Here is a 22,398-nt window from a genome sequence, read left to right as displayed (position 1 = left end):
AAAAGCTTTACCATCCTACAGTGTAAGAGGAATACAAAATAAGAACTGGCCACAAAAGTTGACTCCAGCTCTGATACTTTTAAGAGATATATTAGTCATTTTTATTCAGTGTAACTCTAAACAGAAGCATTGAAAACATTGCCATAGGCTACTTCCCTGCTTCAGGGTGTCAGGGAAATAACTTCTGAATATTCTCAGAAGTGTTCAACAAAGCATAAATTATAGTGAGGATGGGGAGACAGGAAAAGCTCAGATGCCTATGAATAACTGAATATTTCCCCAGGGTATAAACATTAATGACTTTAATTAGATTATAATTGCTCATGGAAGCATATTCTTGCACAAGATAAAAATACCTGACACTGCATTCAAGGCTAAGCTACTGTATCAGCAGCACAAGGAGGCTTAATGTAAACTGCACTTAAATACAAGTTCCTCACTAAATGTAAACTACCTAAGCCCATAGTATATAATGTATTCTCAGGCTTATACACATATATTAGTGTGATTGTAGCAATACTTTAGTATTTAGAGATTGTGGGGCAATGTGCAGTCATGGCACTGCATGGCTAGATTCATCAGAAGGATAACTGGTATACTTGCCGTGGTAGGGGCCTCAGGCATTGATGGCACTTCAGTCTCTCCTGTTCTCTACCTGTGCACACAAAAGTTTAGTCTCCTGAGGACTGAAATGCTTTGGTATGGCCTATGATATACAAGGAGTCAGACTAGGTGCTCTAATGATCAATTCTGCCCGTAAACTTGATGAAACTATGAGGCGGCATCCCAAAAGCATCCCCTCCATGCATCCACCACAGGGGATTGTTAGAATGTAGCATGAGGTGCTCTTTCCTTACTAGTCCGGGACTTTAAAATCTAAATGCAGATCCACTCATTGCATTTCAGCTAAAAACACACTGAGCAAACTAGTCCCAAATTCTATCCTTGAGCACACAACCTGAGCAGCTGGGTAGTTTATTAGGTACTGGGAGAAAAGAGTCCCGACCCCATATTAGGCCGCAGAGCATTAATAAAACCATCTCATCACTGCTACTCCAGCTCCAGGGCTGTACCACGTATGCCTTGCCATTCCCCCGCCACAAACAGCAATGGTTGGTGGATCCATGTAGTACTGAAGTGACCAGACCCACGCCTGGTCCATATTCTATTCCCATAGCATTCAGAGAGCTTCCACAGCTCCATGGTGCACAGAGAGTGCGAAACTCTGCCACAGTTCCGTAAAACCTGTCTTTCCCTTTGTTTCCCCATGCAACAGGATCACACCAATTTTGTTATGTCTGTGGACTTCTGCACCTGTGGGGGGGGGGGGGGGGAGGAGAGAGAATTTTCCACTTAATTAAAATTTGGTATTTCTATTTGCTGATGTTTGAAAGGAAATACTATTTGTTTTCCCACATCTGATTTTTTTTTTTAAACGACACAAGAAATATCAAACCATGAACTATCTCCTTTATTTTTTGTTATATTTGGCTTGAAGAATCTGATGTTAAGGGGAATCTGGGAACAATAGTACACCAAATAAAAAAAAGTGGGTTAAATTTTTTGTTTTTTGTAAAGATAATTTTTCTGGTGTCAGTTGAAGTAGTGAAGAGATCCTTTAAAAACAAGGATTCCTTAATTTACTAACCTAAAATCAGTAGTGTCAATTTGTAGTTGTAGAAGCACTGAGAATGGGTCTTTTTAAATTCAGGAACAAGCTTCTTTGTGCTCAAAGCTCTGTTAAGACAGAAAGCGCACAAGCTTCTTTTGACAATACAGCTCAAATTCAAAATAACTTGACTGGAGGGAGTAAATATTTATGAGTTCAGCCTCAATCAGCAGCAATTTTCTGGGGAAAAAATATTTCAAGAGTGATCATAAATTTTGGTATTTACTATATTGTATACGGACACAGTTCATAAGAGGACCAACCTTGCCATGACTGGTTACAAACTCTTCTGGAAGTTGTTAGAGAGACAAAGTCTTGGGTATGTTCTGGTTGAAGCTGATAAGATGAAAACAGATGTGTGGAAAGGTTATTAGGTAATGATTGCATTGTAAGTATGGAGATTCAAAGCCACATGTTTACTGGGGCTGAAAATATAAAACTCTAGCAAACAAAGGAGACTAGCAGGTTCACAATTGGTGACACTGATCCTACAACACTTATTCACCAATTACCATCCAGTTAATAACTACTAAGATTTTACCAGTCATACAACAGCTTGTTATCTTTAAAAGCATTGTGACGAAGACTTGGTGAGATCATTAGCTTTCATATCATTGCTTCCCAGATTAGATTTAGAGGCATTGACCATCAGCTCTCACTGGTAGATGTGAATATTTTCAATTCAGACAAACACTGCTACAATTAATTTATTTGTACAAATCTTTACCCCAGCTCTTAAGACAAATCAAGTGTTGCAAGTCACTCTGATGAAGTGAGCTGTAGCTCACGAAAGCTTATGCTCAAATAAATTTGTTAGTCTCTAAAGTGCCACAAGTACTCCTTTTTTTTTTTTTGTAAGAACCTTAGTTTTAATGAGAACATTATTGACTAATAACACACAGCGGAATGTGTAATACTTTACTTTTGTAATAGGAAGCAGTAGTTTGCTAAGGAGAATGTTGAAAGTAAGCTAGATAATATCAATGGAGAGGGCAAAGCCTGAGGTCCTTACTTCATTTTTATGCAGTCTTTACTCATTTTGGACCTAGATTAAATAACCTATTTTGGCCCTAGAAATCAGGATCTGGCCTTAGATTAATAATCTCTGTGAACACAAAGAGAAATGATAAGATTCTCCACTGACCTGCACCTTATGTAGTCATTTACCTCTCCTCCCCTTATAGTCTTTCATCTGCCTCCCTCATTCACGCTGCCCTCCATGCTTCTCTTCATCCTTCTTACCCTATCTACTCCTTCCTCTCCCTACCTGCTTTCACACCCTTCCTCTAAGTGTTCCTCTTCACCTTCCTTCCTTTTTTCTACTCCCTTGATCATGTTACCTCTTCCTTGCCTGCCATTTCCACATGACCTCGTTTGTTCTCTTTAAATACAATGTAACTAACAAGATAGTTTGATTCATGTGTATGATATAGCTCAGGGGTTGGCAACCTTTGAAAAGTGGCATGCCAAGTCTTCATTAATTTAAGGTTTTGCATGCCAGTAATAAATTTTACATTTACAGGGCCCCACCCATGGAACTCAGGGCCAGCAGCGGGCTGAGCGGTGCTGGCGGCCGGGACCCCAGCTGGCAGGGGCTGACGGATAGAACCCCAGACCGGCAGTGCGGGCGGCAGATGGAACCCCACACCGGGAGCAGGCTTAGCGGCTCAGCGTGCTGCTGGTCTGGGGTTCTGTCTGCCGCCCGCGCTGCTGGTGGGCTCCAGGCCGCTGGCCCCGCTCATCCTGCTGCCGGCCTGGATGGACGGAACCCTGGGCCGGCAGTGGGCTGAGCGGGGCCAGCGGCTGGGACCCTGGCTGGCAGGGGCCAGCGGACAGAACTCTAGACCGGCAGCGCAGGCGGCAGATGGAACCCCAGACCGGCGGCACACTGAGCCACTCAGCCTGCTGCCAGTCTGGGGTTCCATCCGCCGGTCCTGCTTAGCCTGCTGCCGGCCCGGGGTTCCGTCCATCCAGGCCGGCAGTGGGCTGAGCGGGGCCAGCGGCCGGGACCTTCCCTGGCAACAAAGTGCCACTAAAAATCAGCTTGTGCGCTGCCTTTGGCATGCGTGCTGCAGGTCGCCAACCCCTGAGATAGCTGTTTCCCCTTCCCCTTGTTTGTTTTTGTGTCTTTTAGATTGTAAGATCTTTGAGGCAGGGTTTGTCTCGTCATGTCATGTGTTTGCACAGGGCTCAGCACAAATGGGACCTCCAGTCCTGACTGGGGCCTTTGGCACTAGGACAGGATAAATTATCAATAAATAATAATCATAATATTAGTCTGGCCACATGGCACACCCTGTACATCTTATGCAACAGAATAGACTAAACAACACAAACTCTAATACATTAATATTTACACTTAATGAAGAAAACAGGAGTAAAAATGACTGTGTTGAAAGTAGCAGAGTTGAAACTGGAGGAAAAATCATAACTTTTGGAATATCCTGATTTCTGAGCGCTTGCTTTCTTACCTTGAATGTTGCATTAATGTTAGCTATTGTGTTTAATTTTCCAGGTTTTCTTAGGAAAAGACACTGCTAAATTGTAGTGCAACCTTACCTAAATAATCCTAAATTGAAGTGGATTTCACTGAGGAGCTATTAATTGATTAGTCCTAAACTCAGGACGCATTAACATGGCTCTATTTATCTTAGGGAATCTTTAAACAAATATGTGACTCTAAATGTTCATAGGTTTACAATTACTGAACCAGTTTTCATTAGACATGAATAATTTTTCCTTCCTCATTGATGATCTATGAAACAACCTGGTTTGGTGGGTGTAGTATTAGCCTTTTTGTGTGATTTGCATGCTTCAAAATTTCAATTAGGACATATGGGGAAAGTGTGCTGTATTTTTCATGCTAGCTTAACTCAAATGGTTGAAGTAAGTTTATTCATGCTTTCCAAAATAATTCAACCTTGGGCTTAGAACAATAATGGAAATTTTCAGCCTGATGGAATTTGTCTGAGAAAGTTATGAGCAACTGAAAAAGGAGAGGGTTGTATGGAAGTTGGAATTCCTCTTTAACGATAGTGGTCACTACCGGCTGGATCCCAAAGTAGTTTGAACTACATGCTCAAGTGAACAATAATGGAAGATTCTAGTAGAAAATTAATAGACTGTCAAATACTATTTATGGATGATGAACTGTAATTGCAGAGGAAGGCCAAATGCTAACAGTAAAATGTAGCCTAACAAAGATTTATACCATGGTTATTTGGATGGTTATTCAGCTATCTTCTCAAAACTGAAAAACAAACAAACAAAAGACTCCCTACACACACACACTCATCTGAAAACATTGGGTATAACAAAGCAGCTAAACTCAACACCATTCTAGCAAACTGCAAATGACAGACAAATTACAGTCAAGTGATGTAATCCTATGAGACTGGTTTCTGGACAGAATTCAGTCATGCAATTGCACCCTGAAATAGCACAATAAAAAAAAACATGCTCCAGTTTCTTTCTTTCTTGCCATAAAGTGAGAGGCATATAAGAGTTCTAAATCTCTTACTTTCTATCCTTAATATGGCATCAGATGGGATTAAGCACTGGTTTAGTGGCCTTTCTGCTCGACTTATGAAGGTTCAATTTCATGTTATGCATGCTTTACAGAATGCAGCATCTGCTTTAGCCTACACAGAAGGTGTATGATTGGCAGGAAAAGCCAATCCTGACACCTCTCCTGAAGGAGTTGTGCTGCCAGAGAAGGTAGATGCAAAGAACCCCATGGGGGGGGAGGTCTTGTGAGAGAGTGTTCACTTCACACAAGGTCTGAGCAAGTTAAAAAGGACCAATTAACCTTATAGCCTGGACCTGGAGGAGGGCAGGGCTGGATAAAGCCTAACTGGAGATGAAGCCTAGCTGGGCTAGAGCAGCTGGGGCTTGTATAAACCCAGAAGTTGAGTACAAGAGGGGGCTGTAAGGAGGTGCTTTCTAATCACCTCCTAAAGAAAAATTATGTTGGCTGTGGGCAAGGTGGTGTTGAAGGGGGAGACTACAGAGTCTGGCAAGAAGCTGGGGGGAGTAGACATTGGGAGCAGTGGAAGCTTGGGCTTATAAACTTAGAGGTTGGCTAGGAGTTACAGAAATGAAGTTTTTAAAAAAAGCCCAAGGAAACAGTGGTAGGGACTGAGATTGAGTAGATTATGGTTGCTTGGCATAGAGTCCCTGAGTTGGAATTTAGGGGAACCTGGACTTGCGTACTAGTCCATCAGCCACTGGGTAGCACAGTGCCTGGATTTGAACTGGCAGACTGCCTGACGTGGTGTATGGACTGCTTGTCCAGAGGGGCTTTGACAGCCCTAAAGGGGAGGACTAAACAGTGACCTATCTAGAGCACCAAGTCACAAGGAAGGAGCACCATGAGCCCTAGAAAGAGAGAGAGGAGCATTGTGGTGTGAGCAACTGATGGAAAGGGGTGCCAGACTGGGTGAGAGCTAGTCCACAGGCACAAGGATGTGCCCCAGTGGTGTGTGTACCTGTTACTTATCTCCTTATGGATGCATATGTTTACATATGGTCTGTTCCTGAATTGACCCATTGGCTCTCCAGGGTTTCAATGTCTCGTTCCCAGCTATCTCTGTAAGGTTCCAAAATCTTACCCAGTAAAGTGACTATTTCTTTGAAGCTCTCTGAGTTCTGCTACACTGTTATCTGGGCCCTTTTACCCCTTCCTGAGTCTCTGTGATGTCGAAATGTTTGCCCCCAAAGTGATTATTTATTTGCTGTAGTACAATGAACCAATGGCAGGCTTTTTTTTAATGTTGCTCACATGAGCTCTTCCAAGATTACTATGGCATGTACAATAGAATGAACTAAGTTCTGAAGGCTTGTTTTGGTTTTGACTGGTCAGTAAACCCAAAGCAATAGCTCCAATGCTCTGAGATGTCACAAGCCATTTCTGTGTGAATGAGTATAATACCAGAAAAAGAGGGGGGTATCCTTAGCTTTATCTCTCTATGGTACAGTCACTGAAAATCAAAGGAAGGCTTAAAATGGAGGAAAGCAATTGCATCAGAAATAAGTTTATTAAAGATCTTCAGAAGCAGAAGAATATGTGAGGGAAAGACATTTAGCTACACCTTGACAGAGGTTTTTCACTGTAAATATGATGTTTATAATTCCTTATAATTATAAGAATTTGAAAATTCAGAGTAATAATCTGTTTACTCTCTTACAGGAACTTCCTTCCGGAATGCCTTTCTGGGAATGTTCCTTTAATGTGACAGAGGCAAACAGCTGCAGCCCTAAGTAGCAACTTTGTCGCTAGCTGTTCTTTCCAGCATCTCTCTCTCTCTTCCACTTGGTAAGTAGTCTTACTCCTGGTTATGTTTCTCTTTCTTATTCTGGAGGAGATACCACATTCTCACACTATGTACTTGCATGTTCATGAGGACCGGAGTGTGCTGTTTCTTGTTGGCTCGGCCTACAAAAAGCTATTGGAGTTTTCATTTATGAATTAATGACTCCAAAACTGTCCATTAAGGCATAAGCCAAATATATCTCCTCAGTACAACAGTTACAGCCCAGTTCTGAAATATGTCTCTGAGCAGAACTCTCGTTTCATAGAATATCAGGGTTGGAAGGGACTTCAGGAGATCGTCTAGTCAACCCCCTGCTCAAAGCAGGACCAATCCCTTATTTTTGCCCCGGATTCCTAAATGGCCCCCTCAAGGATTGAACTCATAACCCTGGGTTTAGCAGGCCAATGCTCAAACCACTGAGCTATCCCTCCCCACGGGGCTTGCAGGAATGGGCCTTCAGGAGCACATCATGTTTTGGAATGAAGAATAATAGACATGGGAAAGGAGGCATGTTTGTGGATGATGCTGTGGATTTTCCTTCTCTATTCCTGCTTTCCTTTCTCTACCACAATAAGTAAAATCTGTGGAATGCAGAGCTATGTGAAACTACTAATTTTCACTTTGAGTACAATGAAGCCTACTTAAATTAACAAATGAATAAATAGCAAATGCATTTTAAAAATGAATAATGCATAAAATGTGTGTAATAAACCATTTTATATGCCTACCTATGAGAGCTGCAACTTTTAAATGAATAAAATGCATCAAAGAAACTTTAACATCCCTTTTATTCATTAGCATTTTAGTGCCTCATTAATAGACTTTAGATTAGTCAGGCTGTAAAGTGTCTATTGTCAAGTACTGACAGTGCAAGAAATTGCCTTCTGTACCACTGAAGTGTCACCTGACTGCAGTTAAAAACTCATCTGCTGTTAAGGGTCATCATGAGAAGGTATAAATTAACAATGTCTCTGAAGAAGCTGAGCTGCTTTAACACTGTCAATCCTGGTTCTTTGTGAGCCATGGAAATTGATGAAAAAAGGTTCAATGACTCAAACTAGATGACAAAAATATTACTTAAGGATTTCCCACTGTATTCTCAATGAGAACATAATGTAACTTTCCCAAGTACTCTAAAACTGGAATGTTTGGCCTTCCCTGTACAGATAAGATGGAACCATGTGTTTGGAAACCATAACACTTGTGTTTTGAACTCATCCATGCAAACAAGACCAAACTGTTATAATGGTCTGGGGATTGTTGTGTTACAGTAAGCTCCCCCGTCTCAGTGAAATACCTTGTGCAGTTGGGTTTTGAAGTTTTGTCTAAAATACCTTGCCAAAATGAACTGTTGCCAAAATGAACAAGCCACAGAGAGGCTGCAACTGAAGCAATGCTGAGCATGGTTTCTCTGTGTAGGTTGAGACAAACAGTGCTTGGCACCATTTTGGAAACTGGACTTAAAACCTGAGGCTCAAGAGTAGTCATAGGTTTCAAGAAATGGACAAATGCTGGCCCTCATAGTTAACTGTCTCAGAAATGGTATCAAAACAACATCTTATAATTTCTCAATCTAAAAATAAATGGCTGTGGGGTGTAAATTACATTGTAATTGGTATGAAACAAGAGATTCTGAAGTACAATAATGTAATTGTTTTTTGGGGGGCAGTATTCTAGACTTTCTTACGAGTAATCCCTTACTGGCTGTCTGCTTTCCTCTTTTTCTAAATTCACTGTTCGTTATTTCCGTATTCGGACCCTTAAGCTATGCCCTATGGCTATTGCATTTTGCAATATATTGCAACTGTATTAGGCTATTGCAACTATGTTAGGAGAACCCTGTAATTCAAAATGTGCATGCTGTGAATGACTTGTGGCCCTTTATTGATCAGTAATGCTGTATTTCAATATGTGTCCAAATTATATAAATAATCCTGTCTAATTCAAATTTCTTTTCTCTTCTAATTATGGGAGAAATACACTATAAATACCAGCTGATACTATTGAACATACTACATAAAAGGTTTGTGAACTACTATACTGTACATTTAAAATCTACTAATATAGAGGTTGTTTAAAGAAACATTGAAAGTTGCAAATATATCTCAAGCTAGATTAAATGACCATTGTTTGTGACTTGGTCAATGAGGTGAAGTACTGTGTATTGGGTTAAAAGATTTCTGCCAGAATACGTTCATGCAGGAAATGGTGGACTATGAGGGAAAAACAAATGGGAAAGCAGCACAAGTGGATCCAGACAAGCAATCCCTCAACAAACACTTGGGAGGCAATTGCCTCCCATCTATAGAAATGTAGAGCTGGAAGGGATCTCCCTGACAGGTATTTGTCCAACCTGTTCTTAAAAATCTCTGATGGAAGGCTATTCCAGAACTTAACTATCCTTGTACTTAAAGACTTCCCTAATATGTAACCTAAATCTCCCTTGATACAGATGCAACATTCTCATGAGTGCAGGTGTCCATGTATAAGCCATCCGCACATTCAGAATCTTATCAGACTCCTATTGGAACAACTTGATAAGCGTTTCAGATTTCTCTAAGTTGGGAAAAACAGTGGAATCACAAATAACCCCTTTCTGAAACTTTGTAAAATCACCAGTGCCATAAAAAGAGTCATTCTTTTCTACACACCAACAAATACCCACGTGGCTAATAGCAAAGCACTGTAGCTTTGAAAATTTTCACAAACTAGACCAATATTACACCATTGAAAGAGCTATTATTTTAAGTTATTTACCATTCACATATCTGTGTATTTCCATTTTAGATATAATACCTAGTAAAGAATATGAAGGATGCAGATGAAGCCCATTACTACTTGTCCTACCTTCGGCAGACACATAGAAAACAATTGTTCATGTTTCTCTTTATAACAGCCCTGAACAGATTTGAAGACTCTCAGATCTCCCCACAGTCATCTTTTTCTCAAAACTAAAGATGTCCAGTTTTTTTCACCTTTCCTCATGGTGAAGTCTTCTAAACTTCTTATCGCTTTTTTGTTGCTCTCCCCTGGGCTCTTTCCAGTTTATTACATCTTTCCTGAAGTGTGGAGCCCAGAATTGGACACAATTCTCCAGCTGAGACCTCATCAGTGCTGAGTAGAGCAGGACAATTACTTTCCGTGTCTTACCTCAACACTCCTGTAAATAAACTCCAGAGTGTTTGTTTTTTGCAACTGCAGCACAGTGCCTCATATTCAATTTTTCACTGATATTCACCCAGATATTCACTGTATTCACCCAGATCTTTCTCAGCAGTATTACCACATAGCCAGTGACAACCCCCTCCTCCCATCTTGCAGCTGGCATTTTTTGTTTTCCTCCCTCCTAAGTGAAGTCCTTTGCCCTTGTCTATTGATTTCCTTCCCCCCCCACCAATTCTCCTATTTCGTCAAGGTCATTTTGAATTCTAATCCTGTCCTCCAAATTACTTGCACCCTCTCCCAGCTTGGTGTCATCCACACATTTTATAAGCATACTTTCAATTTCATTATCCAAGTCACTAATGAAACCATTGACTGGCATGGAACCCAGGACAGACTCCTGTGAGACCCCACTAGATATGGTCTCCCAGTTTGACAGCAAACCATAAGTACTCTTTGACTATGGTCTCGCAACCATTTGTGCACCCTCCTTATAGTAATTTTACTTAGCCCATATTTCTCTAGTTTGCTTATGGGACTGCCATCTCTAGATTTTTAGTAAGGCTTTTATCACAACTACTGTCCCATCCCCGTCGCCATCTTCCCCCCCCCCCCCCCCCCCGCAATCCACTAGGACAGTAACCCTGTCAAAGAAGTATATTAAGTTAGTTTGGCATTACTTGTTCTTGATAAATCCATGCTGGCTATTCCTCATAACCCTGTTATCCTCTAGGTGCTTACAAATTGTTTAACAATTTGTTCCAGTATCTTTTCCAGTACCAAAGTTAGGCTAATGGCTCTAGAATTCCCCCAGGTCCTCTCTTCCCCTGCCCCCTTAAAAAAAATAAATAAAAAAAAATAGATAGGTACTATATTTGCCCTTCTGCAGCTCTTTGGGACTTAATCTGTCCTCTGTAAATTCTCTAAGGTAATTGCTAATGGTTCAGAGCTTGCTTCATCTAGTTCCTTAAGTACCCTACAGTGAATTTAATCAGGCCTTGCTGACTTGAATACATCTAACTTATCTAAATGTTCTTTAATCTGTTCTTTCCCTATGTTGGTTTGTATTTCTTCCCCCTTGTTAATATTAATTGTGTTGGGTATCTGGCCACATTTAAATTTTTAGTGGAAACTGAAGCAAAATAGGCATTAAACGCCTCAGCCTTCTTGGTGGTCATCAGTTATTAGCGCCCCTTCCCTGCTAAGTAGAGGACCTACAATTTTCTTCTATCTTTTGCTTCTAATGTACTTAAAGAATCTCCTCTTGTTGCCTTTTATGTCTCTTGCCTCTTATGTCTCTAACTCATGTCTTAGCCTTTCTGATTCTCCCCCCCTGCCCCGTCCCGGCCATATGTTTGCACTATTTTGTGTTTCTCCTTATCAATTTGTCCATCTTTCTACTCTTTGTAGGCTTCCTTTCTGATTTTTCAGGTCACTAAAATCCTTTTGATAGGAAGAATAGCAAGAGGCCAATATGGTTCTATTAGCTTCTAGGATCCTTTCTCCTGTCTCCAAGGAAGAGGCAAGCTTGCTTTGTCAGGCTGGGAACTTGGATGCAAGGGAACTCCCAGATGCAAGGAAAGAGAAATAGTTTGTGAGTTAAAGGAACAGACTGTCAGCCAGACCCTAGTGGTCTCAAGAGGTCTATAACAGTGGTTCTCAAATTTTTGCATTGGTGACCCCTTTCACACAGCAAGCCTCTGAGTGTGGACTCCCTAAATTAAAAACACTTTTTTATTTAACACTATTATAAATGCTGGAGGCAAAGCCGGGGTGGAGGCTGACAGCTCACAACCTTCTGTGTAGTAACCTTGACTCCCTGTGGGGTCACAACCCCCAGCTTGAGAAGCCCTGCTTAAGACACTTAGACGTATCAGGACTCCTATATGTGGCAGAAGATTAGATACCTGGTAAACTAGACTTGCATCTATCTCTTTTTTGTTTTAATATCTGATTTTCTTTTAAATGCTTTTGTTCTAATAAATACTTTGCTTTCTAAAGGCTGTCTGGCCACTGATGATATATCACAACCCAGGAGTAGTGACAATAAGTCAGGGCTGGGACACCAGTAAGACCTGTTGAGGTAAATCATGGTTGATCACAGGGGACTTCAGCCTGGGCCCAGTCTGAGAGTGCGAGAACTGTGATTCCACCTTGAGCCAAGTAATGGTCTGAGGCCTGAGAGCTGACAGTGGCTGGACTCACACCAGGAGAAATCCGAGCTAGTTAGCCTGGTAACTGTGCACCTAACTAATCTAATTAACCAGAGACTAAAGTGTTTTAGTGGAGGCCTCTGTCAAATCATTCTTGTACTTGTTGCTTCCTGAAGACTTGCACTAAAATAAATCTTTACAGATTTGACCAAATAACAATATTGTATTGAACTGTGCTGCTTACAAGCTTTCTGCTGTTTATCCACTGTACTTACTCTTCATTAGGCCCAACTAGAAGAACTAATATCTGTGTTATAGCAATTGTCTGCAGGTTTACATAGCCAAGAGGTTTATATAGCCATTGTCTGTGCCCTGTCTGCAGTATCACTTACTCCATTGCCACCCCTGGTGCAACTGTGCTGTTGTAGTGGCAGCTGATGTAATATGGGTACTAATTAGTCTAATATGTGTGCATAGGGTTGCTAACTTTCTAATCGCACAAACCCAAACAGTCTTGCCCCACCCCTTCTCCGAGGCCCTGCCCCCGTTCACTCCATCCCCTCTCTCTCTGTCGCTTGCTCTCCCCCACCCTGACTCACTTTCACTGGGCTGGGGCAGGGGTTGGAGTGTGGAGGGGGTGTGGGCTCTGAGGGGTTTGGAGTGTGGGAGGGGGTGAGGGCTGTGGCAGGGAGTTGGGGTGCAGGTGGGGGTTTGGGGTGCAGGCTCTGGGAGGGGGCTCAGGGCTGAGGTAGAGGTTTGGGGTAAGGGGTGTGGGCTCTGGCCGGGCAGTGATTATCTCAGGCAGCTCCTGGAAGTGAAAGGCATGTCCCTCTGGCTCCTAGGCTCAGAGGTGGCCAGGTGGCTCTGCACGCTGCCCCTGCCTGTAGGCACCAACCTTGCAGCTCCCATTGGCCGCAGTTCCCAACCAATGAGAGCTGTGGAGTCGAGGCTTGAGGTGGGAGCAGCACACAGAAACCCACTGGCCGCCCCTGCACCAAGGAGCCAGAGGGAGGTGCTGGTTGCTTACAGGAGCCAAGCGCAGCTAGGGCAGATAGGGAGCCTGCCTTAGTTCCACTGTGCTGCTGACCAGACTTTTAGTGGCCTATTGAAATATCCCAGATTGCTTTCAATAGCTACCAGGAGATCTATGCTAATTTTGGTAGACTCCTGGCCAATCCAGGAGGGTTGGCAACCCTATGGAGATTGTGTTGGAATTTGATGTATTTAGGCTTGGTATTATCTTAATTCGGGAGTGACAGACTTACCTTGATAAAATAAGAACCCACTCCCTTCTTGAACCTTTACCTATTTTTTAGAACCAAACTCAAACAAAAGTTACTTAGGGCTCGTCTAGCCAGGGAGTTTAAACTGGACTAAGTCAAATAAATCTAAACTGAAAACTCCTGTGTAACCCATGATGTAATTCATTGTAGCTCACTCACTCCCCATTTATTTTAAACTCTGGAGCCCTCTTTCAAACTGAACTAACTAAAGGTTTATTAGCTAGGAAAATACATTTTACCTGCTTTTATCTCTCAATAACTAATTTATATACATGTGAGTCAGTCTCTAATTTCCAAGTGGTAGCAGAGATGTAGTAATCTGCCAGTATCCCAAAAATCTTTCAGGGCTACCCTGAGTAGCTCTGGAGATCTCTCTCTTGTTCAGTTATTCTGCCCTATTAGAATCAAGGCAGTCTAAAGATGAAGAATTCTTCCTTGTCCATTGTTTTAGCTGCTTCTCACAGAAATCAAGCTGATAGGTTCGCTTCCCACGTGGGCTCTTTCCTTGAGGGCAGAGAGAGAGGAATGTATATAGAGCATTTGAGTTCTCATCACACAATGACCACTTGCCTTCAAATGCACAAGAATTAGCACTTTAACAAGGAAATCTTTCATTTGCATGATACAAGTCTTTTCTTGTTTGAGGAGTTATTTAGTTGCAGGGGTATATATATGATGTAAGTGTTTGCTATTACATTTTAACAGGATTTACATTTCCAACAGGATACAGATAAGTGAAAACAAGGCATGCACCATTACACTGGTTTTCATGATGTTTAAACACTCACTTTGATCTATACAATTCACAAGTGAATTCACCTGGCTTCCACTTCTGAGTTTCAGTTCTCAACTGACACCTTGACATTGGCCAGAGCTGCCACTTGGTCTGCCAAAGTCACAATGTGACTATCCATCCGAAGAAACTTGTGGGGCCTGCTGTCTCTCCTCCCTTGCCCCCAGCCATAAGTGTCTGAATCTCATCACCTCTCCCTGAATGGCGATGAGATCCAGGGTCTCAGCACAGCTCCCAAGTGACTGTTCAAGGCTGTCCAGCAAGACTCCTAGGGGGACAAACCTGAGGAGTCAAGTGGAGTCATGACCCCAAAAAGCCAATATCTCTTCAGGACTCAGGACCCTGATGCTCGCTAGGTAGAAGGAGAGCTGCCCTGCAGCAACCAATCCAATTCCTGAGCAGCAACCCAGACAAGGACTGAGAAGGTGGCTCCTCTAGAAGGAACCTCAGAAGGTAAGTCATCTTAGAATTTGTTTAATAAATTTTAAGTTTTAATTTTATTATTGTGCTATCCTGCTGTGCTAGCTTCTGTTGTGAGTGCCCTACAGCTATTGTTGGTGGATGTGAGGTAGAAGCTTTTCCAGGTCCCCAACTCCCTCCCTGCATCATCACATGCTCTCTGTTCACCCCCTGCTGCCCTCCCCCATACACTTTTCCAAAATGGCAGCTTCTCCAGTTGGCCAATGAGCATGAGACAGAGGCCAAAGCCTTGACTACTGACTGTTTTCAGGCCCATCCTGTGGAAGGCCCCAGCCCATATTTTCCTTTCCCTTCCCTCAGCTGTCCTGCCTGGCAAACTTCCCCCGAAACCCCATGCACTAATTCATCATTAATAGCATGGTGCAGACTCAGCCTCTACCTCCACACCCTGTGACACTTCCAGGGTACCCAGGGCTGTGAGGCACCTTGCTATCATCTGTATTTAGCATGAGGACATCTTGGGAAGACTTGTGCAGGCACAGACCTCTCTGCCTACACACGCTCTGCTGTCCTTGAAGTTAGCACTAGGCATGCTCCATCTCCTGAGTCCTCCAAGCATTCTCCTGGAGTGTCCAGCCACTGTTCCACAGGTCGCTCACATGTCCACTATTCCCAAAGGAACATGTCACCCCAGCTTACTGGTTTTACCTCTGCATCACCACTGTGCTCCTCCCACAGCGTTTGAATTTCTTTATATTTGTGAAAAGAAGTGTACGTTTATTGAACAAAGAATAGATTTAAATGATAGCATGTAGGTAGAAGTATTGGTAACACAATACACACATAATATGCCTTTTTAGAGCTTGGGGCCCCTAACGGGACACTGTCCTGCCTCATAAAGGTTAGCTCACCCAAAGTCTTTCTCCCAGCATATAACAGCCACCCTCACTGTGATCTTCTTTTTGTAAGATAAGCATGCTGGCAGCTTGTCCTTTAGGTGACTTCTCTGCCTCCTAGTCACTTGCCTCAATGTAATGTTGTTCTGATGGGGTAGTTGGCCCCTAAAGGCAGTAGAGCCTACTGGTCAGCCCATTTTCCTATGTGGAATGGCCCATTAAGCATGTGAAAGGTGTTAGAAGTGGACTGAAGGGCAATGTGGGGAGAGAGAGAGAGAGAGAGAGAAAGGTCCTGGAAATGAATGAAGAATGGGAGAAATCCTGTCACTGGATCTCTAAGGGTCTGGAGCCCTGAGCCATGTAGAGAAGGTGGGGCAAGGCTCACCTCTCCCACCAGCCAACTGGCAATGAACCATGAGAAGCAGACCAGCATAAATGTGGTCTGCTCCCTCATAGCAGGCCAGAGGCTTGCAGACACTGGCGAGAGTAAAAATATTCCTTCAGAGCCCTGATTTAGCAGGGAGAAGGTGACAGCAGGGGAGGGTCTACCTGCTGAGTCTCACAGCCTGAGGGTGAAAGGACTGATGCGGGAGAGGGGGAAGGGCAGGCTGGAAGGAAGCTGCTGGAGGCTCTACAGCTGGCCTAAGGTACAACTCCAGCTCCAGCAAGGAGCACTAGGGGAGAGGGGTCGGAGGACTACCCAAAGTACAAACCAGCTCCGGGAGAAGGGCTGGGGGTCTCCTGAACGGGGAAGGGAACTGATCAGGACTTTTACATGAATCATAGACTTTAAGGTCAGAAGGGACCATTATGATTGTCTAGTCCGACCTCCTGCACAACGCAGGCCACAGAATCGCACCCACCTAGTCCTGTAACAAACCCCAAACCTATTTCTGAGCTATTGAAGTCCTCAAATCGTGGTTTAAAGACTTCAAGATGCAGAGAATCCTCCAGCAAGTGAGCCGTGCCCCACGCTGCAGAGGAAGGTGAAAAACCCCCAGGGCCTCTGCCAATCTGCCCTGGAGGAAAATTCCTTCCCGACCCCAAATATGGCGATCAGCTAAACCCTGAGCATGTGGGCAAGACTCACCAGCCAGACACCCGGGAAAGAATTCTCTGTAGTAACTCAGATCCCATGCCATGTAACATCCCATCACAGGCCTTTGGGCATATTTACCGCTAATAGTCAAAGATCAATTAGTTGCCAAAATTAGGCTATCCCATCATACCATCCCCTCCATAAACTTATCAAGCTTAGTCTTGAAGCCAGATCTGTCTTTTGCCCCCACTGCTCTCCTTGGAAGGCTGTTCCAGAACTTCACTCCTCTGATGGTTAGAAACCTGCCTCTAATTTCAAGTCTAAACTTCCTGATGGCCAGTTCATATCCATTTGTTCTTGTGTCCACATTGGTACTGAGCTTAAATAATTCCTCTCCCTCCCTGGTATTTATCCTTGTGATATATTTATAGAAAGCAATCTTATCTCCCCTCAGCCTTCTTTTGCTTAGGCTAAACAAGCCCAGCTCTTTGAGTCTCCTTTCATAAGACAGGTTTTCCATTCCTCGGATCATCCTAGTAGCCCTTCTCTGTACCTATTCCAGTTTGAATTCATCCTTCTCAAACATGGGAGACCAGAACTGCACACAGTATTCCAGATGAGGTCTCACCAGTTCCTTGTATAATGGTACTAACACCTCCTTATCTCTACTGGAAATACCTCGCTTGATGCATCCCAAGACCGCATGAGCTTTTTTCACGGCCATATCACATTGGTGGGTCATAGTCATACTGTGATCAACCAATACTCCGAGGTCCTTCTCCTCCTCTGTTACTTCCAACTAATGCGTCGCCAGTTTAAAACAAAAATTCTTGTGATTAATCCCTAAATGCATGACCTTGCACTTTTCACTATTAAATTTCATCCTATTACTATTACTCCAGTTTACAAGGTCATTCAGATCTTCCTGAATGATATCCCGGTCCTTCTCTGTATTGGCAATACCTCCCAGCTTTGTGTCATCCGCTAACTTCATTAGCACATTCCCACTTTTTGTGCCGAGGTCAGTAATAAAAAGATTGGTCCCAAAACCGATCCCTGAGGAACTCCACTAGTAACCTCCCTCCAGCCTGACAGGTCATCTTTCAGTATGACCCGCTGTAGTCTCCCCTTTAACCAGTTCCTTATCCACCTTTCAATTTTCATATTGATCCCCATCTTTTCCAATTTAGCTAATAATTCCCCATGTGAAACCATATCAAATGCCTTACTGAAATCGAGGTAAATTAGATCCACTGCATTTCCTTTGTCTAAAAAATCTGTTACCTTCTCAAAGAAGGAGATCAGGTTGGTTTGGCACCATCTACCTTTTGTAAAACCATGTTGTATTTCATCCCAATTACCATTGACCTCAATGTCTTTAACTACTTTCTCCTTCAAAATTTTTTCCAAGACTTTGCATACTATAGATGTCAAACTAACAGGCCTGTAGTTACCCGGATCACTCTTTTTTTTCCTTTCTTAAAAATAGGAACTATGTTAGCAATTCTCCAGTCATACGGTACAACCCCTGAGTTTACAGATTCATTAAAAATTCTTGCTAATGGGCTTGCAATTTCATGTGCCAGTTCCTTTAATATTCTTGGATGAAGATTATCTGGGCCCCCTGATTTAGTCCCATTAAGCTGTTTGAGTTTGGCTTCTACCTTGGATGTCGTAATATCTACCTCCATATCCTCATTCTCATTTGTCATCCTACCATTATCCCTAAGCTCCTCATTAAAGACTGAGGTAAAGTATTTGTTTAGATATTGGCCCATGCCTAGATTATCCTTAACCTCCACTCCATCCTCAGTGTTTAGCTGTCCCACTTCTTCTTCTTCTTTCTTTTTTTTTCTTCTTATTTATATGGCTATAGAACCTTTTACTATTGGTTTTAATTCCCTTTGCAAGATCCAACTGTACATGGCTTTTGGCCTTTCTCACTTTATCCCTACATGTTCTGACCTCAATAAGGTAGCTTTCCTTGCTCATCCCTCCCATCTTCCACTCCTTGTAGGCTTTCTGATTTTTCTTAATCACCTCTCTGGACCCAGAGTGGACATGAACTCAAGTAGCTAAATAAGATGAATAAGCAGATCCCATAAAGCGGGGGGGCAATGGAGGGGATTTGAACTGGCCTGATCTGGGCAACTGTATTCAGTGTCCCTTCGGTCCTTTCAGACAATGCTTATGAAGGGCCAAAAGGGGCATGGTGGAGAGGCTCACCCCAGGATAGTCACCCAGAGTCAGGGCAGCTTACAGGGGATTACAATACATCTTTCCCCAATTTTCATCCTGCTAACCCCTCTGACATCATAGAAGCAGAGCAAAACTGCAAAGCCAGACCAGGAACATAATTCCCATCCCCAGACCGGAACATATTTCCAAACCCCTTGGCCCCCTCCCTGAGTCGCCAACGCACAACTGCAAAGCCAAACAGCACGTATGCATGGACAAAAATCCCGTTGCCCTCATCACTTACCATTTCCAATTTTCCACCCAGACTGAGAATAATCTCAGGAAGGTAAAGTCAAATGCATGTAAAAATACTATCTCAGCCTCCCTAGACTATAAACAGTAACTGCTTGTCACTTTTTTAATACCCCTACAGCACCTGCACCAACCAGAGCCCCAAAGACAGGACCTTATCAGTAGTTGAGTGGCTGAAAAACCTGATGGGGAGAAAATGGGAAAACTCCAGGATGGAATGTCTTGCGGATGTCATTAGAGACTACCCACAAAATGCAGAGAGGTGGAACCTGTATTTGAAGGCTGAGAGGAAATCCAGCAAGGACCCTGTGGCCCAGAGAACCTATGTTTTACTTACGCTAACCTGCTTAAGCCAATGTCTTAAAAGCATTCCAGGGAGACAGTTGCAGTGACAAATGACAGGCAATGCAGTACAACAAACCAACACCCAGCCATGTTATGCAGCCCTGGACAATATGGGCTACTGAGAACAACTCCTCCTTGCTGTATCCCCTGCAGTACTGTTCCCAAGGCCAAGTTGTTTAGTCATCTGTGACTTTAAGCCTTTGGCATCGTGCTCCCTGTTTCACATTGCTGTTTTGTTTCACTGCTGCTTTAATGAAAGGTCTCTTTGTAGTTGACGTATGAAACAATACATTAAAAGCCATTGTTTCATTTTTTCTGTTGAAGGTTCATTTGTTTGTTACATAATTTTTACTAAACTTTAAAATTTAATTCGTTAGGAGTTGACAGTTTATTTTACACAGAAAATAATTGCTTGCACTAATTCATAAGGCTTTACAAACACACGTAGGCAAACACTGCACGTCCTCTACCCAGAAATCTGCCATGGTGGTCTGCAAGCCCTCGGAGCACTGGAGTGGTGACTTTTCCATTTATGAACTGAGCCTTGATGGTGGAGGGACAAAGTATAGGCACAGGGGTCCCATCAGTTGTCCAGTACAGTTTAGGAACCCCATGTGTGCAAAGCCATCAACCACTGGAGCATCGCCAAGCTTTATAACCCAGTACAACCATATCTTTTTCCCTGTCATCACATCTCCATGACAGTGGTTGACAGCAAGCCAATTTGGCATGGGGATATAGACTGGAAACATTATGGGGCGGCCATCTTCCAAATGGCAATTGTGACCTGCTTGCCCATGTATAGGGCACCACATGTTGGTATGCTGCCACTGTAGTTTTGGGATTAGTTCAGCCCACATTTCCAAAAAGTTTGCCTTCCCTATCCTGAAATTCTCTTGCCATTGCTGGTCATCCTTACTCTGCAGACCAATTCTTTCCTACCAATCTGTGCTGGTTTCTGGAGCCCTGAAACAGCTCTGCACTCTGTGAAGCTGCACTAGGAACCAGTTCTCTATCATCAATTGTTTGGTGTCTTCCTCATCGGTGTCCCATTGTATAGCAGCTGGAAGAGCTGCTGCTGTCACATCTTGATGCAGCAAGCAAAGCCCCAAGTCAGATTCATCCCATGTTGAGTGATAGAGGCTGGTTGGGCTGTATTAGAGGTTACCACTATAGTGGCATAGAGCCTTGCAACTGACAACAATTCAACAATGGTGGTAGCCCACCTGTAAAGGAAGTATGAGGCGGACACAGATGGATCATGGGATTTTTTTAAAAAAATGTGAACTAGGCTGATTTCTGCTATACAACCCACTGTGCCCAGTGCCAAAAAGAAAAAAAAAATCCCAGAGTGCACACTGCTCATCAGTAAAGTAAAGGCATGTGGGATGCCTTCTGACAATACCATGCCTTCAGTTTTCAGCAAACTGCTGTCGTGTGTACACAGTGGTGTGCACTGACAGAGGGCACACTTTCCTGTACGTGCTATTACTGCAGCTTGTGTACTGTACGTTACCTGATGCTCAGCAAAAAGCTGTAGATTAACTCCCTCAGCCTGTGCAGATGAGCCCATAGAATAGATTGTGAGCCCTTAGGACAGGGACTATCTTCTTATGTGTGCCTTGCATAATGGGGCCCTGATTGAGGCCCCTAGGTACTGTTGCCATATAATAAATAGTAGTAATTATAATTACAAAGTGAGATGTTGGTGTTCAGATTCTAGATGGGATAAGTGCCAAAATATCATATTAGGCTGTTCTCATAACACTTTCCACAAGGAAGTCAAAGTGCCAGAAATTTCATGAGAAAGTCTATTACTAGAAGATTTCAACCTGATTTTGGACACTTTAAGGTTCAGAGAATCTTTGAACAAACATTTGAACTGGTACAAACTAAGTTCAGTTACCAAACTTTTGAGGTTCATCCATCCCTAATCTTAATATGAAAAAAAACCCCTCTCTCATGCCATTACTGGCAGTTTTCCAGTTGCACTTGAACTGAACATCATTGACTGTATACAAGTTATACCCTGAAAAAGGTTACTTGAGAGACTTCTAAGTTCTACAGTTGCCCAAAGAACAAAAACTATGGTGTCTCTTCCATGGAGACTAGCCCAGTGGACAATGCATGGAAATTTTCCAAAGCACCAATGCGAGCTAGGCATCTAACTCACTTAGGTGTTTTTCAAAACTCCACCCCAAATAAATTAGAGTTGCCTCTTTTCTTCTTTGTGAAAAGCATTTTACCTTTCTTTATATGGACCTATACTAATTTCTTGTTTTTTCAGGCTTATTGATGCTACTTTTAGAATATTGATTTCTTTGGACATCACTGACAATTCATTTGACTCCTCCTTCCCAACACCTCCCAAAATCTTCCCCCCACAAAGTCAGTTTTGGGAAATGAATGAAAGGAGGAAGGCTTAATAAGCATAGGTGAGGAAAACACCTGAATAGTTTAAAAAAAAAGTGAAGAAGAAGAAAGCAAGTTTAATTGGAATTTTCTCAAAAAGTGAATCTCTGGGTTTCAAAATGGTCAGTTTCTGATCTCTCAAAGACATGGAATCATAACTCAAAGTAAAGTGGAGGATAGCTAGATGAAATCAGTCATGTGGATAATATGAGACAATGACTGTATTTTCAGGACTGATACTTACACTAGACACATGGTCAAATTACTTGATCCTTATTGATCCCTAAACACATATTATTGCAATATATTAGCAGATACCTCCTTAAAAAGGGGGTGGATACAGAAATATGTGGAAAAAGTCCTTTAGATCAGCCATTTAAAGATTGGTTAGGTTTTCTTAACCACTAATAGGGAGGGTACATGG

The 22,398-nt window shown here is 42.7% G+C and overlaps 2 long non-coding RNA genes across 4 annotated transcripts; one reads left to right on the top strand and one right to left on the bottom strand.

Annotated features, from left to right (window-relative positions):
• Nucleotides 1–526: 526 nt before the first annotated feature.
• On the bottom strand, nucleotides 527–3,162 carry LOC122464335. The gene is made up of 3 exons (XR_006288277.1): nucleotides 2,814–3,162; nucleotides 1,933–2,005; nucleotides 527–655 (listed from the first exon to the last, which is right to left on the bottom strand). It is a non-coding gene; the product is annotated as an uncharacterized LOC122464335 (long non-coding RNA).
• A 3,364-nt stretch (nucleotides 3,163–6,526) lies between these two features.
• LOC122464688 lies at nucleotides 6,527–21,112 on the top strand. 3 transcript variants are annotated; one of them, XR_006288962.1, is made up of 5 exons: nucleotides 6,527–6,779; nucleotides 6,858–6,983; nucleotides 8,956–9,004; nucleotides 14,303–14,825; nucleotides 19,339–20,869. It is a non-coding gene; the product is annotated as an uncharacterized LOC122464688 (long non-coding RNA). The 3 variants fall into 3 exon arrangements; XR_006288960.1 differs by lacking the exon at nucleotides 8,956–9,004 and having other exon boundaries at nucleotides 14,423–14,825; nucleotides 19,339–21,112; XR_006288961.1 differs by lacking the exon at nucleotides 8,956–9,004.
• The last annotated feature ends 1,286 nt before the right edge of the window (nucleotides 21,113–22,398 follow it).

Source organism: Chelonia mydas, chromosome 2, assembly GCF_015237465.2.
Source record: "Chelonia mydas isolate rCheMyd1 chromosome 2, rCheMyd1.pri.v2, whole genome shotgun sequence".
Taxonomy (NCBI): Eukaryota; Metazoa; Chordata; order Testudines; family Cheloniidae; genus Chelonia; species Chelonia mydas.
Note: the sequence above shows the minus strand (reverse complement) of the source record. Positions and strands in the feature narration are given on the sequence as shown.